This window comes from Schistocerca nitens, chromosome 9 (assembly GCF_023898315.1).
Source record: "Schistocerca nitens isolate TAMUIC-IGC-003100 chromosome 9, iqSchNite1.1, whole genome shotgun sequence".
Taxonomy (NCBI): domain Eukaryota; kingdom Metazoa; phylum Arthropoda; class Insecta; order Orthoptera; family Acrididae; genus Schistocerca; species Schistocerca nitens.
This window is the reverse complement of record NC_064622.1, coordinates 342,530,930-342,547,273: the sequence shown is the minus strand read 5'-3', so window position 1 is coordinate 342,547,273 and position 16,344 is coordinate 342,530,930.

Below are 16,344 nucleotides of genomic sequence, written 5' to 3'. Positions count from 1 at the left end.
AGGGTCTGTTCCCATTGCTACGAGGTCCACGGCTCACCGATCCTGGACACGAGTAAATAATAAGTTTTCTTGTCGGTGGGTCCGTTGACTGTCTGTCGGTTGGGTTGTCGTCGGATTGACAATCGTTGGGCCGACTTCCTGTCTCACCTAAGCGAGCGTTAGTGTTTGAATTCCAGGACGACCCTCGAACTTCTGAGCACCCTTGGGTGTACTGTTTTTTTTATTTGTTCTTGTATGGCCTCTAGCCGTTTTTTTTAAATTGAGGTTGTTTTGCCCTTAAGGCGTAAAATTCTTTAGGCCTTCAGCCTAATTTAAAGAACTGTTTCACGTAAGACCTTTGGCATTTTAAAGGTTTTAATGTTGTTGAATTTTAAGTGTTGGGCCTTCAGCCGATTTTGAGTTTGAGTTGTTTTGCTCCTAAGGCCTTCAGCCTAAATTAAAGAACTGTTTCACGTAAGTTCTTTGTTTTTTTTTAAATTAATGTTTTTAACCATTACGTGTTGGGCTTTCAGCCGATTTTGAATTCAAATTGTTTGCTCTGAAAATCTCAGATTCTTTGGGCCTTCAGCCTAAATAAAGAACTATTGTAAGGTAAGGCTTGCCTTTTAAATTTCTAATTGTGCTTGCGTTTTAAGTTATTGGCCTTCAGCCGTTTTTAAATTAAAATTGCTTTCAACCAGTAAGCTGTGTGTTTAAAGAAAAAAAAATTTGGGCTCTTGTAACGTCTGATCAAATAATAAAGTTGTATGTTCGAGTGTAAATGATAGCCCATTATTTTGGTCCCTTTCCACAATTTAAACTACCTGTCCAGTCCTGCGGGTTTAGCAGGGCGTCTAAGGAATAACAGAGAATAATTGTGAAGGTGGTTCGGTGAACCCTCTGCCAGGCACTTAAGTGTGATTTGCAGAGTATCCATGTCGTTGTACATGTAGAACATACGCTGCTTTCATTTGTGGTATATATTCTTGGCTGTAACAGTTAATGCTTAGGACAAGGGCAGATCACTTAATCATTCAGCTGACAAGCACTGTGTCACAGCGAAGCGATCGTTATCTGGACTGGTCGCTGTGCTCTTGCCACGTGATCTTGCGTTGACGATTTCTGGGGAACAGTTATATACGAAAAACACTCCCACTACCCATAAACACATGGATGCACCTGTGCTATATCCCCAACACGCTGATGCCTCAATCGATCGTCGGGGTACTCGATGCTTCGCACACTTTGAGACTGGACGAAATCACTGCTTTTCGGACCATACTGCTCTCTTCGAATGAACTGCTATACAGTTTGTCTGTTGTTTGCCCACTGAAAACGTACTGCTTTACGTGCTGCTGTGAGCAAAAAACCTTTTCTGAGGTACCCGAATCTAAATGTTTGAAACGGTTTGTGAATGACTAGCTGTGACATTCGTCTCCGGTCCTGGTCGGTTAGTATCTTTTTAATACTATTGTTCTTCCATTATGTTACATGGATGCGGGTGGTACATCATTCCTTATAGACAGGTTTGCCCTTCGGCGTTGATGCGCTGACAAATATGGCAACTTAATTCACGGTGTGGTTATGGACTCGTCCAAACACTGTAGCTGCTTTCTGCCATTTCGTCATATCTCCGCGTTGCTGCATCTTACTATGCTTGGTGGTAATACATACCACTTCGTTGCCACCAAGGCCTGCGAGATATACAAGCCCTGCGACTTGCATCACACCACGCGACACGAAAAGGTCTTATTAGTGCCAGCGGAAGTTTCCAGTGGGTAGCGATATTACAGATGAGTTTTTTTTTTTTTTGTGGTTTTCGGGCGCACAACTTCAATGGTCATTAGCGCCCTGACTACTCTAAGAATGCACCGCGAGGCACAAGTTGACAACAACAACTAAAAGGGAAAACACAATAAAAGACAGACTGACAGGCATAGGATTAAAAAACATCATCAAATGTCCTTAGCGAGGTTTGTCAAATTGATAAAACAAAGAACACGAGCAGCTGCTCGTGGGTTATCCGCTAAAATGGCATCTAAAGTAGTAGGCAGGTTAAGATCGAGGCGCAGTGTTTTAAGATCGGGGCAGGACATTAAAATGTGACGAACTGTCAGCAAGTGCCCACATGGGCAGAACGGCGCCGGCGCAGCCGTCAGCAGATGGCGATGGCTGAACCGGCAGTGTCCAATTCTTAACCTTGCTAAAACGACCTCCTCCCGCCGAGAAGGGCGTGAGGAGGACGTCCAAGCCACGGGAAGAGGTTTTAAGGCCCGAAGCTTGTTGTCGGTAAGTGCAGCCCAATCGGCATGCCACAGCGACACAACGCGCCGACAAATGACCCTGCTAAAATCGGACGAAGGGACACAACAAGAAGCTGTCCGAGGCTGGAGGACCGCAGCCTTGGCCGCGGCATCTGCAGCTTCGTTCCCAGGGATACCGACATGGCCAGGAACCCACATAAAGCTAACCGGCGTACCGACGTCCACCAGCTGCTGAAGAGAGCGTTGGATCCGGTGTACGAAAGGGTGAACCGGGTACGGATCACTGAGGCTCTGGATGGCGCTCAGGGAATCTGAGCAGATGACATAAGCAGAATGTCGGTGGCGGCAGATGTACAGAACAGCCTGGTAGAGGGCAAAGAGCTCAGCTGTGAAGACCGAACAATGGCCATGGAGCCGGTATTGGAAACTTTGTGCCCCGACAATAAAGGAACACCCGACCCCGTCATTGGTCTTAGAGCCATCTGTATAAATGAAAGTCATGTTGTTGAACTTCGAACGAAGTTCCAAAAAACGGGAGTGGTAGACCGAACCGGGGGTGACCTCTTTTGGGAGCGAGCTGAGGTCGAGGTGAACGCGGACCTGAGCCTGGAGCCAAGGTGGCGTGCGGCTCTCGCCCACTCGAAAGGTTGCAGGGAGTGAAAAATGAAGGTGTTGAAGGAGGCGACGAAAGCGAACTCCAGGGGGTAGCAAGGCAGAGACATACAACCCGTATTGAAGGTCAAGAGAGTCGTCAAAAAAGGAACGATAAGAAGGATGGTCGGGCATTGACAGTAGCCGACAGGCATACCGACAAAGCAGTATATCGCGCCGGTAGGTGAGTGGCAATTCGCCAGCGTCAGCATGAAGACTCTCTACGGGACTGGTATAAAATGCTCCGATCGCAAGTCGTAAACCCCGATGTTGTATGGAGTTGAGGCGGCGTAAGATGGATGGCCGTGCAGAGGAGTATACGAAGCTCCCATAATCCAGCTTGGAGCGGACGATCGACCGATATAGACGAAGTAGGACGGTTCGATCCGCTCCCCACGACATACCACTGAGAACACGGAGGACATTTAAAGAACGGGTACAACGGGCGGCCAAATATGACACATGTGGAGACCAGCTAAGTTTCCTGTCAAAGGTAAGGCCTAAAAATTTGATTGTCTCCACGAGTGGGAGAGCAACGGGACCGAGTCGTAAGGACGGTGGGAGAAACTCTTTGTAGCGCCAGAAGTTAATACAGACCGTCTTCTCGGCAGAAAAACGGAAGCCATTGGCGACACTCCAGGAGTAAAGACGGTCAAGAGAACGCTGAAGACAGCGCTCCAAGACACGTGGACACTGCGCGCTGCAATGGATGGTAAAATCGTCCACGAAAAGGGAGCCTGATACATCAGCTGGGAGGCAATCCATTATTGGATCGATCGCGATGGCGAAGAGAGCGACGCTCAAAACTGAGCCCTGTGGCACCCCATTCTCCTGGCGAAAGGTGTCGGACAGGACAGAATCCACACGTACCCGAAACTGTCGATCCATTAAAAAGGAACGAATAAAAAGAGGGAGGCGACCGCGAAAGCCCCACGTATGCATGGTGCGGAGAATGCCCGCCCTCCAACAGGTGTCGTAAGCCTTCTCCAAATCAAAGAACACAGCCGCGGTCGGGCGCTTCCGCAAGAAGATATTCATGATGAAGGTCGACAAGGTAACCAGATGGTCGACAGCAGAGCGGCGCCTTCGAAATCCACATTGTACATTGGTAAGTAGGCGTCGAGACTCGAGCAGCCAAACCAATCGAGAGTTAACCATTCGCTCCATCACTTTACAGACACAGCTGGTAAGCGAGATAGGTCGATAACTGGAAGGCAAGTGCCTGTCCTTCCCCGGCTTAGGAATCGGGACAACAATAGACTCGCGCCAGCATGCGGGAATATGTCCCTCAATCCAGATGCGATTGTATGTACGAAGAAGAAAACCTTTACCCGCAGGAGAAAGGTTCTTCAGCATCTGAATATGAATAGAATCAGGCCCTGGAGCGGAGGACCGTGATCGGCCAAGTGCGGTTTCGAGTTCCCGCATGGTGAATGGGGCATTATAACTTTCACAATTCGAGGAGCGGAAGTCACGTGGCCTAGCCTCCTCGGCCTGTTTGCGGGGGAGGAAGGCAGGGTGGTAATGAGCGGAGCTCGAAACCTCGGCGAAAAAGCGGCCGAAGGCATTGGAGACAGCCTCAGGGGCCACAAGGACTTCATTCGCGACCTTCAAGCCAGAAATTGGGGAGTGGACCTTAGTGCCAGATAGCCGGCGCAGGCTACCCCAGACAACAGAAGAAGGAGTAGAACTGTTGAAGGTGCTGGTGAAAGCAGCCCAGCTGGCTTTCTTGCTTTCTTTAATAATACGACGACACTGAGCACGTAATCGTTTATAATTAATACAATTCGCCACTGTAGGGTGGCGTTGAAAGGTGCGTAAAGCACGTCGACGAGCACGTATAGCGTCCCTACATGCTGCGGTCCACCAGGGGACCGGTACGCGACGTGGAGAAGAGGTAGGGTGAGGGATGGAATATTCAGCAGCAGCGAGAATGACTTCCGTGAGGTGTGCGACCTGACGATCGCAGCTTGGGAAGGTTTGATCCTGAAAGGTCGCCCTGGAAGAGAAGAGCCCCCAGTCTGCCTTGGAGATGGTCCAACGAGAGGAGCACGGAGAGGGAGTATGCTGCAGGAGATGGATAATACACGGGAAGTGGTCGCTCGAATATGTATCAGCAAGGGCATACCACTCAAACCGGCGTGCAAGTTGGGGAGTACATATAGAGAGGTCTAAATGGGAATAGGTATGAGATGTGTCCGAAAGAAAAGTAGGGGCGCCAGTATTGAGGCAGACAAGATTGAGCTGGTTGAAAAGGTCTGCTAACAAGGAGCCCCTCGGGCAGGATGCTGGAGAGCCCCAAAGAGGATGGTGGGCATTGAAGTCTCCAGTTAACAAAAATGGTGCAGGTAGCTGAGCAACAAGTTGCGTCATGTCTGCCCTGGTAACGGTAGATGACGATGGAGCGTAAACGGTACAAAAGGAAAACGTAAAAGTGGGGAGAGTAATGCGGATGGCAACTGCCTGCAGGCCGGTGTGCAACGTGATGGGATCGTAGTAAATATCATCCCGGACCAGCAACATAACCCCTCCATGAGCTGGGATACCTACCACAGGGGGTAGGTCAAAACGCACAGAGGTGTAGTGTGCCAAGGCAATTTGATCGCATGGGCGTAGCTTCGTTTCCTGGAGGGCTACGACGAGCGGACGATGCGAGCGGAGCAGCAACTTCAAGTCCTCTCGGTTGGAGCGAACGCTGCGAATATTCCAGTTAATAAGTGCCATCGGAAGAAAAGGAAGATGAGAGAAGGGGTCACCTCGAAGGCCGCTGAGGGCCTGGCTTCGAGCGAGCACTGCCGCCGCTATCAGTAGGCGGACAGTCATCGTCCATTGGTTCTATAGCTTCCTCCGCCGGTGAACGGCCAGTTGTTCGGCTACCAGCGGTGCGGCCAGGCGAAAGGGATGACGGCCTGGGGCGGCAACCGCTGGGTGGCGCAGGAGAAGAAATGCGCCGTGGCGGAGAAGGAGAACTGTGCTTCCTATTAGCCTTCTTGGATGGTCGTTTGGTGGAAGTACCGGACGAAGGCTGGGAGGTCGAGGTACGTAGGAAGTCTGCACGGGACGGTTCCTTCTTGAAGGCCCGTGCATCTGACTTCTGGGTCTTCGTCTTAGCAGAAGCTGATGAAGGGGCTGGTGTCTGTGGGGCGATGGGACGAAGAGGAGACGTCGACCGCGCGATCTTAGCACTGGCCGAACGGACGACCGTGGTGCTGAAGGTCAGATCGCATGTCTGGGTTGCTACCTCCCGGGTAGTCCGAGGAGAGGCGAGGACAGTGCTGTATTTCCCCGCTGGGAGCAGCGTGGGCTTCCTACTAGCCAATAGCTTGCGAGCAGCCGAGGTGGACACTTTCTCTTTGACTCGAATTTCCTGGATACAGCGTTCTTCCTTATAGACAGGACAGTCGCGGGAGGATGCGGCATGGTCACCCTGACAGTTCACACAACGAGGAGACGGAGGTGGACAGTCACCCTCATGGGCATCCCTGCCACAAGTGGCACATTTAGCCGCATTGGAACAAGACTGGCGAGTGTGATTGAAACGCTGACACTGGTAGCAGCGCGTAGGTGTCGGGACATAGGGGCGAACAGAAATAACCTCGTAGCCCGCCTTGATGCGCGATGGCAGCTTAACACTATCGAAGGTTAAGAAAAGTGTCCGGGTCGGTACAAGGTCATTGTTGACCTTTTTCATGACCCGATGGACAGCCGTCACGCCCTGCTCAGCGAGGAAAGATTGAATCTCCTCGTCAGTCAAACCGTCGAGGGATCTAGTGTAGACCACACCACGAGACGAATTCAAAGTTCGGTGAGCCTCCACCCGGACAGGGAATGTGTACAGGAGTGTGGCCCGAAGCAGTTTTTGTGCCTGAAAGGCGCTCTCAGTTTCTAGTAATAAGGTACCGTTACGCAACCTGGTACAAGATTTGACAGATCCGGCTATGGCATCTACGCCCTTCTGGATAACGAAAGGGTTGACAGAGGAAAAATCCTTTCCGTCCTCAGATCGAGAAACTACGAGGAACTGTGGGGCAGGCGGTAGTATTTTTGTCACTGTTGGCTGGTCACGTTTCCGTTTGTGGGTCGAAGTCGAAAGCGATGGAGTAGAATCCATTGCGGAGGAATCCCCCATGATTGCCAGCGTCTCCGATGGCGCGCTCCTTCCTTGTGGGGACCCTCTCAGAGGGCACTCCCGCCTTAGGTGAATGTTTACACCTCAGGTCACACCTCCCGAGAAACAGACGGAGGGACCAATCGGCATGGTCAGAAGGTATCAGCTCAGGCAATCACCCCTCCCCGGGCCTGGCCTTTACCAGGGGGTACGCGCGTGCCTTACATGTCTACCCAGGGCGGGGACTTACGCGTTACCCCGTCACCGGCTACGCGTGCGAACGCGTGGGTCGGCCTTCAGACACGCACAGGGAGGAAGGAAGAAGAGGAAAAAGAAGAGAGAGGGAGAAAGAGGACAGACTGTCTCAAACGCCGAGGCGGAGACCAGAGAAGGCAAGGAGAAGAAGGCAATGAGAAAGCAAGGAGAAGGAGGCAAGGAGAAGGCAAGGAGAAGAAGGCAATGAGAAGGCAAGGAGAAAAAGGCAATGAGAAGGCAAGGAGGAGTCAAGGGAAAGAGTAAGGAAGACAGTGAAGTGGAGAAGAGCAAAGAAAGGAACCAACAAAAGGAAGGAAGAAACGAGAAGTGAAAAACCAAAAAGACCACGATTATAGGTCGTGAAACCGTCCGTCTCCGGACGCAGGCGCTAACTACCCCCGTGAGGGGGATGGACTCCTTTTAGTCGCCTCTTACGACAGGCAGGAATACCTCGGGCCTATTCTAATCCCCGGACCCGCAGGGGGGACAGATGAGTTTAGTAACCCTTAACTTACTTGCAAGGTCTCGAAAACACAACGACAAAGTTAACATCTTTAGTGAATACCTTTTCATTGACATATTGATTTACTGTGGGCGCTGCAAGAGTTGAGCGTTCGCGATCTATGGCGGGAAAGGCAATTAGTGTGACGTCACAAATTCGTTGCAGGCACGTAATTCTCATGGGCCCTGATTGCCACGTGCTGACGTTAGCGGCGAAGGCTCACATGACGCCTAACACGAGTCTCACACCCCTCTGTAGGGCTCCAATGTGACTAGTCTTCTCTTTTAAGAAGACGACTAATGTTCCTCTGGTTTACTTATTTTCTTTAGGTTGTACTCCATAACTTCGATAAAAAAATTATTTATACCGCCAAAAATACTCTATCATGCTGCAACAAGTTTTGGCACTTTCCGTCATCATCTAGCAGAATTTACAGCTTAAAGTGATGGATATCATATGTACTTATTGTAAAATATCTTACATGCCTACTTGATGCTGTGGAAGCAAGATGTGTTTGGGGCTCGATAATGTGATTTGCTATATACCAAGTCCACTTGTTTACATACCGTTAAGTAGGTATATCGTATCGTATTCATAACTTAATGGACGTTTTTATTTATTTACTATATTATTGACATGTTTCGGCTACTGTCATCATTACATTCCTAGAACTTCTGAAACAGGAGAGCCTTTCAGGAAGTAAATGTTAACTTGATGCGGCTCTGCCTTCCCAGACGATACGAAACTGTCTCCACACGATCAGTTTGTCCTGTAGGTAACATTCACGCACAACAGTATAAAATCGTCAGCGACTGAAGTGGGGTTGTGAGCAGCTGAAATGGAACGTCGTAAGTTGAAATGGCTCTGAGCACTATGGGACTTAACATCTGAAGTTATTCGTCCCCTAGAACTTAGAACTACTTAAACCTAAGCAACCTAAGGACATCACACAAATCCATGCCCGAAGCAGGATTCGAACCTGCGACCTTAGCCGTCGCATGGTTCCAGACTGAAGCGCCTAGAACCGCTCGGTCACACCGGCCGGCCGAACGTCGTAAGTGGCCTCGGGTTCTCTTCACCGACGGGTGCGTGAATCCTCTGACGCCTAATGATCTTAATAGATCAGTATGGAGGTATCCAGGTGCCAACTCGTGCTCCAGACTTGGACGCCTATTAAAGAATACGCCGTAGGTGGTACACAAGTAAACAGCCCAGGTACAAACAAACGAACAAAGTTTACTTGCATCGAGACAAAGACAATTCAATTTAATAATGACAAGTCTTGGGAGTTATGAAACAAATGAAACTCGTTTGGCTAAACACAGGCAGTCTCTCAACCCTTGGAAGGAGAAAACAAAGTTTTATAATTCTGAAGTACCTTAGTTAAGGGAAAATCAAAATGAAGTATTATGAGTAGAACATAAAATAGTCGAGCTGTCTGGTGATGAGAAACACAAACTGTTGTACTAAACCTGACCTCTAAAAGATACGAAAACAACTCCGATCATAAATTCTTAACATACTTCAGACGAACACTGTCCGAGTAATGTTCTTGCGACACTTAGAAAAATTACTAAGTCTGTTCAAAGTTCACAACACATTCAGGATAATGACGAAGTCCGATAGAAATTCTAAATCTGACAACATAATCCGGCAGAGAACAGATGGAGTTTAAGTTTTAAAGAACAATATTCTACGTTCAGCGAGATCGAGCAGTTATAGAAATATTACAAAATCAATAATCGGTCTTCCTGCCGGAGCCGTGTCTTCCGTAGGGAGGCCACGGTGCAGGATCGAGGCGAGGAGGTTGGCTCGGACGGTGATCGCAACGCAGCGACGAACCCGGAGTGAACACCAGGCGGTGGAAATGCGTAAGCATTGGGCGCCTGGCCCAGGAAGCTCGCTTTCCGGAAACTCGCTGTGTAGGACCCGTGTGCCGCCCCAAGTAGAGCCCTCGGTGCCAGGAGACGTTATGTCTTACAGTGAAGACCCAAAGAAATTGGTACACCTGCCTAATATCGTGTAGGGCCCACGCGAGGACGCAGACGTGCCGCAGCACGACGTGGCATGGACTCGACTAATGTCTGACACCATGAATCCTGCAGGGCTGTCCATAAATCCGTGAGAGTACGAGGGGATGGAGACCTCTTCCGAACAGCACGCTGCAAGGCATCCCAGATATGCTCAATAATTTTCAAGTCTGGGAGTTTGGTGGCCAGCGGAAGTGTTTAAACTCAGAGGAGTGTTCCTGAAGCCACTCCGTAGCAATTCCGGAAGTGTCGGGTGTCGCATTGTCCTGCTGAAATTGCCCAAGTCCGTCGCAATGCACAATGGAGTGAATGGCTGCAGGTGATCAGACAGGATGCTTATGCGTGTGCCACTTGTCAGAGTCGTACCTAGACGTATCGGGGGTGCCATATCACTTCAACTGCACACGCCCCACACCATTACAGGGCCTCCACCAGCTTGAACCATCCCCTGCTGACATGCAGGGTCCATGGATTCATGAGGTTGTCTTCATACTCGTACACGTCCATCCGCTCGATACAATTTGAAACGAGACTCATCCGACCAGGCAATATGTTTCAGTCATCAACAGTAGAATGTCAGTGTTGATGGGCCCAGGCGAGGCGTAAAGCTTTGTGTCGTGCAGTCATCAAGTGTACACGAGAGGGCCCTCGGCTCCAAAAGCCCATATCGAATATGTTCCGTTCAATGGTTCGCACGCTGACACTTTTTGATGACCCAGCATTGAAATCTGCAGCAATTTGCGGATGTGTTGCACTTCTGTCACGTTGAATGATTCTCCTCAGTCAACGTTGGTTCCGTTCTTGCTGGATCTTTTCCCGGCTGCAGCGATGTCAGAGATTTGATGATTTACCGGATTCCTGATATTCACGGTAAACTCGTGAATGATCGTATTGGAAAATCCCCACTTCATCGCTACCTCGGAGATGCTTTGTCCCTTCCCGCGTGCACCGATTATAACACCTCGTTCAAACTCATATAAATCTTGATAACCTGCCATTGTAGCAGCAGTAACTGATTCGATGATTATGTTTGGTTTGTGGGGGGCTGAACTACGCGGTCATTAGCGCCCGTACTAAGTCCCAATCTTCACACAGTCCAATCAAGCCACTTTCGCGAATGATGATGAAATGATGAGGATAAGACAAACACACAGTTCCCAGGCAGAGAAAATACCCAACACGGCCGGGGATCGAAGCCGGGACCCCGTGATCCAGAGGCAGTAACCCTGGCCATTAGACCACGAGCTGCAGATAGTAGCCGATTTAACATCTGCGCCAGACACTTGTTATCTTTGCCGATCGCAGCGCCGTGTACTGACTATTTACATATATCTAAATTTCAATATGCATGCCTATACATGTTTCTTTGGCGCTTCAATGCATTTCCTCTCACGTGTCTGGCGTAAGGGATTTGTAGCGCCGGCGACCTCTGCAAGCGTTTTGGTAGCTGTCAGGTGACCGCGGCAGTCCTCGAAAATCTTCTGCAACGAAGCAGACTGACTGCGTAACTAGGAAGTAGGTTGGGTTGCAGGCTGGATAGGCGCAAGACGCACCCATAGCATCTACGATTTCAGCATGGAGATGGGTCAGTCATGTTTTGCGCCGGTATCGTGTATGGATATGTGACGCCTCTCTCAAATATCACACTCTGAAGGGTGTAGATTATCAGGAAAATACCTACTAACCAGCGGATTCGCCCAGATAGCTGTGAACGTTAGTACGTCGCTTCTGGGATTTGGGGTGACGAGCCTGACTTCAGACCGAATTTGCCTAATGGATCGACGACGAGGGCTGATTAGCCAGGCCGGATGAATACTTTTTAGCTGGTTTCCATGTCGAAGTAGGTGAATGCAGGGCTTGTACCCGCCTTCCGTCTCAGATACACGTTACACAAAAGTTTAACATACTTTCCCACATTTAGCGTGAAATTTACACTAGACGCAGACAGTGTGGGCTCACAGATTCGGTCTCGGGGGCAGTGCAGCCTTCACGAAGAACACCAGTTGTCACTAACGTTGTCAAAACTGTATAGTAAAATTCCGATTGCACATTTACGGCAAGAGAATGGGAAGGAGAATGAGATACTCTAAGTGTGCAGCCCTACAGTCAAAATCTCGAGAAGGGTTTCGTCTTCCAAGACGATAATACAAGAGCATACTTTGCATGCTTCTTGAATATGTTCTTCCAAAGTCAGGGATCAGTCGAATTACATGCTTCGAGGTACTTGCTGGCATGAATCCGACTGAGCATGAGTTATACCAGTTGAAACTCTCAATGTATCATTGCAAGAATCGTAGCCAAATTCTGGATGACTTCTCGAAGACTCCATAGTGTGGGACAGAACTAATCAACTGCGTCTAGACCAAGTTGTGAACATAACGCGAAGAATGATCCAAGGATATTACAATCCACGGGTTGGAACGCGGCGGGAGGCCTACTGATTGTTACACAGCAGTGGATTGCGATCTGATGGGTAAAGGTGTAAAATTTCAGGTGATGGCTGTATTCTGCTTATACAGCAATCGTTTCATTTCTGGAGTATTAGCTGTTTCTGTTTAAAAAAATTTAGAGCGAAAGTAGAATTGCTGTGTAACATGGTAGGAATGGTCCTTAATTAAATATATGTAATACATGTACTGTTAATAACGCTTGTTATGTGACGTACGCTGTCATATGACTAGTTGTATACTCATTGCTATTTAAATAAATTTTAATTGATCATGAAAGCCAGTATAGTTTTTATAATACCTCATAGTATATACATTGACGAACCAAAACATTACGATCACCTGATAAATAGTTTGTTTGTTCGTCTTTAGAACTAAATACATCACTGATTCTGCATATCTGGGATACGACAGTTTGTTGGCAGGTCTGTGGAGCTATGTGGCATTAGATGCCTAGGCACAGGTTATGTAATTCGCGTAGTGCCGGCCGAGGTGGCCGTGCGGTTAAAGGCGCTGCAGTCTGGAACCGCAAGACCGCTACGGTCGCAGGTTCGAATCCTGCCTCGGGCATGGATGTTTGTGATGTCCTTAGGTTAGTTAGGTTTAACTAGTTCTAAGTTCTAGGGGACTAATGACCTCAGCAGTTGAGTCCCATAGTGCTCAGAGCCATTTGAGCCATTTTTTGTAATTCGCGTAAATAACTGATTTGCGTAACAGTTGATAGCCACCGTCAGCGACCCAGATGGGTTCAAAGGATTTACATTAGATGAATTTTGTCGCCGAGACATCAACGTGAATTCACAATAACGCTCTTCAAACCATTGGAGAACGATTCTGACTCCGAGACACGGACATTTATACTACTGAAAGATGACATAACCGTCGGGGATATCGCAGCATGTCTGTCTACTTGACATGAGATATGACTGTCAGTTTTCTAAGATAAATTTTGTCAGGTGTTTGTACAATTTCGCTGTATTATTTTGATATTGTTCAGCTTCAAATGAGTACGGGATGCTTTTAACTAATCTGTTGTACCCTACATCCTGGCTGGTGGTTAATAATCGAAACCGGTGGATGACTAATGGGACGGATAAACAGCTGATGGTTAAAATGCATTTACGGCTGTTCAGCCTTACGTTATGGAAGCATTACAGTGATCACAACGTTTTGGCTTGTCACTGGTGTAACATCATAGCACCACAGCGTGCGAGAGTCGAATCTGGGCTGTATGTTTTAGTTTGAGCTGTTACGTGTAAACGTAAAGTAAAGGCTAAGTTATAGAACAAAGAATTCTGTGTTCTTGCTAACTTATGGACAATACCGAGTAAAGACATGAAGATATTACTAACGATAAAGGATGACAGCCATAAACAGTTGCAGGATAAAAAATTTTTATTAAAATTTCTTGACCAAGGTTTCGGTACATATAAATATACCTTCATCAGAAGTAAAAAATCCTGAACAGGAAGACACTTTCATTAGAAAAGCCATAGCATCGGAAGTGAGAAACAAAAGCTTAAGTAACAGTGAAATTACCAAAGTAATACAGACACAAAATCTTTAGTTACTTACTGAAATTACATCATGTAATGGAGATTAATAAAACAATTGTGCCAAAGGCGTCGTCAATAATTGAGACATCTTCTCCATTAGTACAACATGACTATGGGCACAGGGTCAAAGCGAACAGTTTAGCACCATTACTTCGCCTGTGAACTATCGAGACAAGAGTGTGAAAGCACTAGGGCAGATGGTTTCGCCGAGAGAGGGCACTTGTATGTGCCAGACACTCGCGCATATTAAAATCCATGAATACATACATAAGCGCATCAAAAATTATTAAAAGTTGTGTTAATTCAAACTTTCTGTCATAATAAATAAAACGTATCAGGCCATTTAAAAACATTTATGTAAAATAGAAAATATAGAACCAAATTTACCTGTGTCCTAGTGTCAAACGGATAAAGCTTGCGCTATGTAACATCTAACGAGAGAGGGCACTAGTGTAATGCGCGAGAATCTCGCGTAACGTAGGCGGTGAAATTCATACTAGCAAAAACAACCAAAATGTTATAATAAAACGAAACCATCTGTCGTTGTGAATAAAAACATACTAGTTAATTAACCACACATACACATCGAAAATCACAACCAACAAACATCAAAAGTACGTAAAATCCCAACAAGACAGGAAAAGCGCATTTCACCGGCATCAACAAGCAAGAAAATTAACTTCTAGTCAGCCAGACTATATTACATTAACGCAAGGAGGGGTTTGAAACTGTCTAAAAAATTTTTGTTTCGAAGCTGCACCTGTTCGTTAAGAACAAAACCATCTTTTAGAGACAGATGCTTGAAAATCTCTAATTCTTCAAGCAAGTCTAGTTTGTAACCTTTATTCGCTTCATGAAGCAGCTCTACGTCGTCCAGTTCACGTGGCGTATGCTGTAAGAGCCATAGATGTTCGGCAAACGTGGAATTATGTACGTCCCCATTTTTACCTAACATGTGTTCATTAAACCTAACTTTAATGGGTCTACCTGTCTGTCCAATGTAATAGTTTGGGCAGTCGTTACAAGTAATTTTGTATACACCGGACTTAGTGCCGAGTTCTTCTCGTGCTCCGATATTATGAATTACTCTTTGTTTCAGGCTATTATTTACGGAAAAGGCAACTCTGTAACCGTATTGTTTCTGTAAAAGTCTTCTTATCTTATATGATACGTTCCCCAAAAATGGAATAGAAATAAAGTTACTGCCCTCATACTTTTTCGCCCTGTTATCTCCTAAAGTTGAACATTTTACAGCTGTTTTTTTCTTAACAATTTGGTCAATTAATTTAGGGTCGTATCCATTGTTAGTAGCCATTGATTTTAATAAAGATATTTCATTTTCTAAACAATTCTGTGCTAAAGGTGTGCTCACAGCACGATGAACTGCAGAATGAAAGAAGGCGATCTTGTGCCGGCCGCGGTGGTCTCGCGGTTCTAGGCGCTCAGTCCGAAACCGCGTGACTGCTACGGTCGCAGGTTCGAATCCTGCCTCGGGCATGGATGTGTGTGATGTCCTTAGGTTAGTTAGGTTTAAGTAGTTCTAAGTTCTAGGGGACTGCTGACCACAGATGTTAAGTCCCATAGTGCTCAGAGCCATTTGAACCATTTTTTTTTTTTTTTTTTGAAGGCGATCTTGTGAGTTTGAGGATGACAGGAATCCGCTGGAATAATATTATCGGAAAAAGTTTCTTTCCGAAAAATGTCGAAGCTAATAGAGTTACCCGATAACTTAAGTTTCAAATCAAGAAAATGGAGTTCTCTCTCATTGTTTTGTATCTCTTTTGTGAATTTCATTTTCTCGTGAAAACTGTTGAAAACATGAAACAGTTGTTGTAAATCTTGGTCACTCCCTTGAAATATTATGAGTATATCATCAACATAACGAGCATAGAAAGGAATCATATTACCCAACGCAGGATTGTTTTTGAAGAAATTTTCTTCTAACGCATTCACAAAGATGTCAGCTAAGATACCAGCTAACGGGCAACCCATGGCTAAGCCGAATGGTTGCTCATACATTTTGCCATTAAACTGAAAGTAATTGTAATCTAGTACAACCTGCAGTAGTGACATAAGTTCCGACAACTGTAGCTCACTTAGAGTTCTATGTTGTCGAATGTTATCTTCAATAATCTTAAGAGTGATATCCACTGGAACATTAGTGTATAAACTTACGACGTCAAATTAACCAAACGAGAGGAAGAAGTGATCTCTATCGATTTTAGCTTGTTTATTACCTCAGCACTATTTTTAACAGAATAATTGTTTCCAAAAACAAAGGCTTCTTTAATTTTAGTGTGTAAGAATCTCGCTAATTTATGATGTGGACTCTTTATTCCGTGAACGATGGGACGAACTGGGTGTTGACTTTTGTGTACCTTAATCCGACTTCTAAGCATAGGTGCTCTAGGGTTCATATTAATTAAAGTTTTCTTTTGAAACTCTTTCATAAGATGTTTAGTTTTTTTTAATATATCCCTAATTTGCTTTTGTAATGTAGGGGTAGGATCCTGCTCAATTTCAAATATCCCATTTTCCTCGAAAAAAGCCAA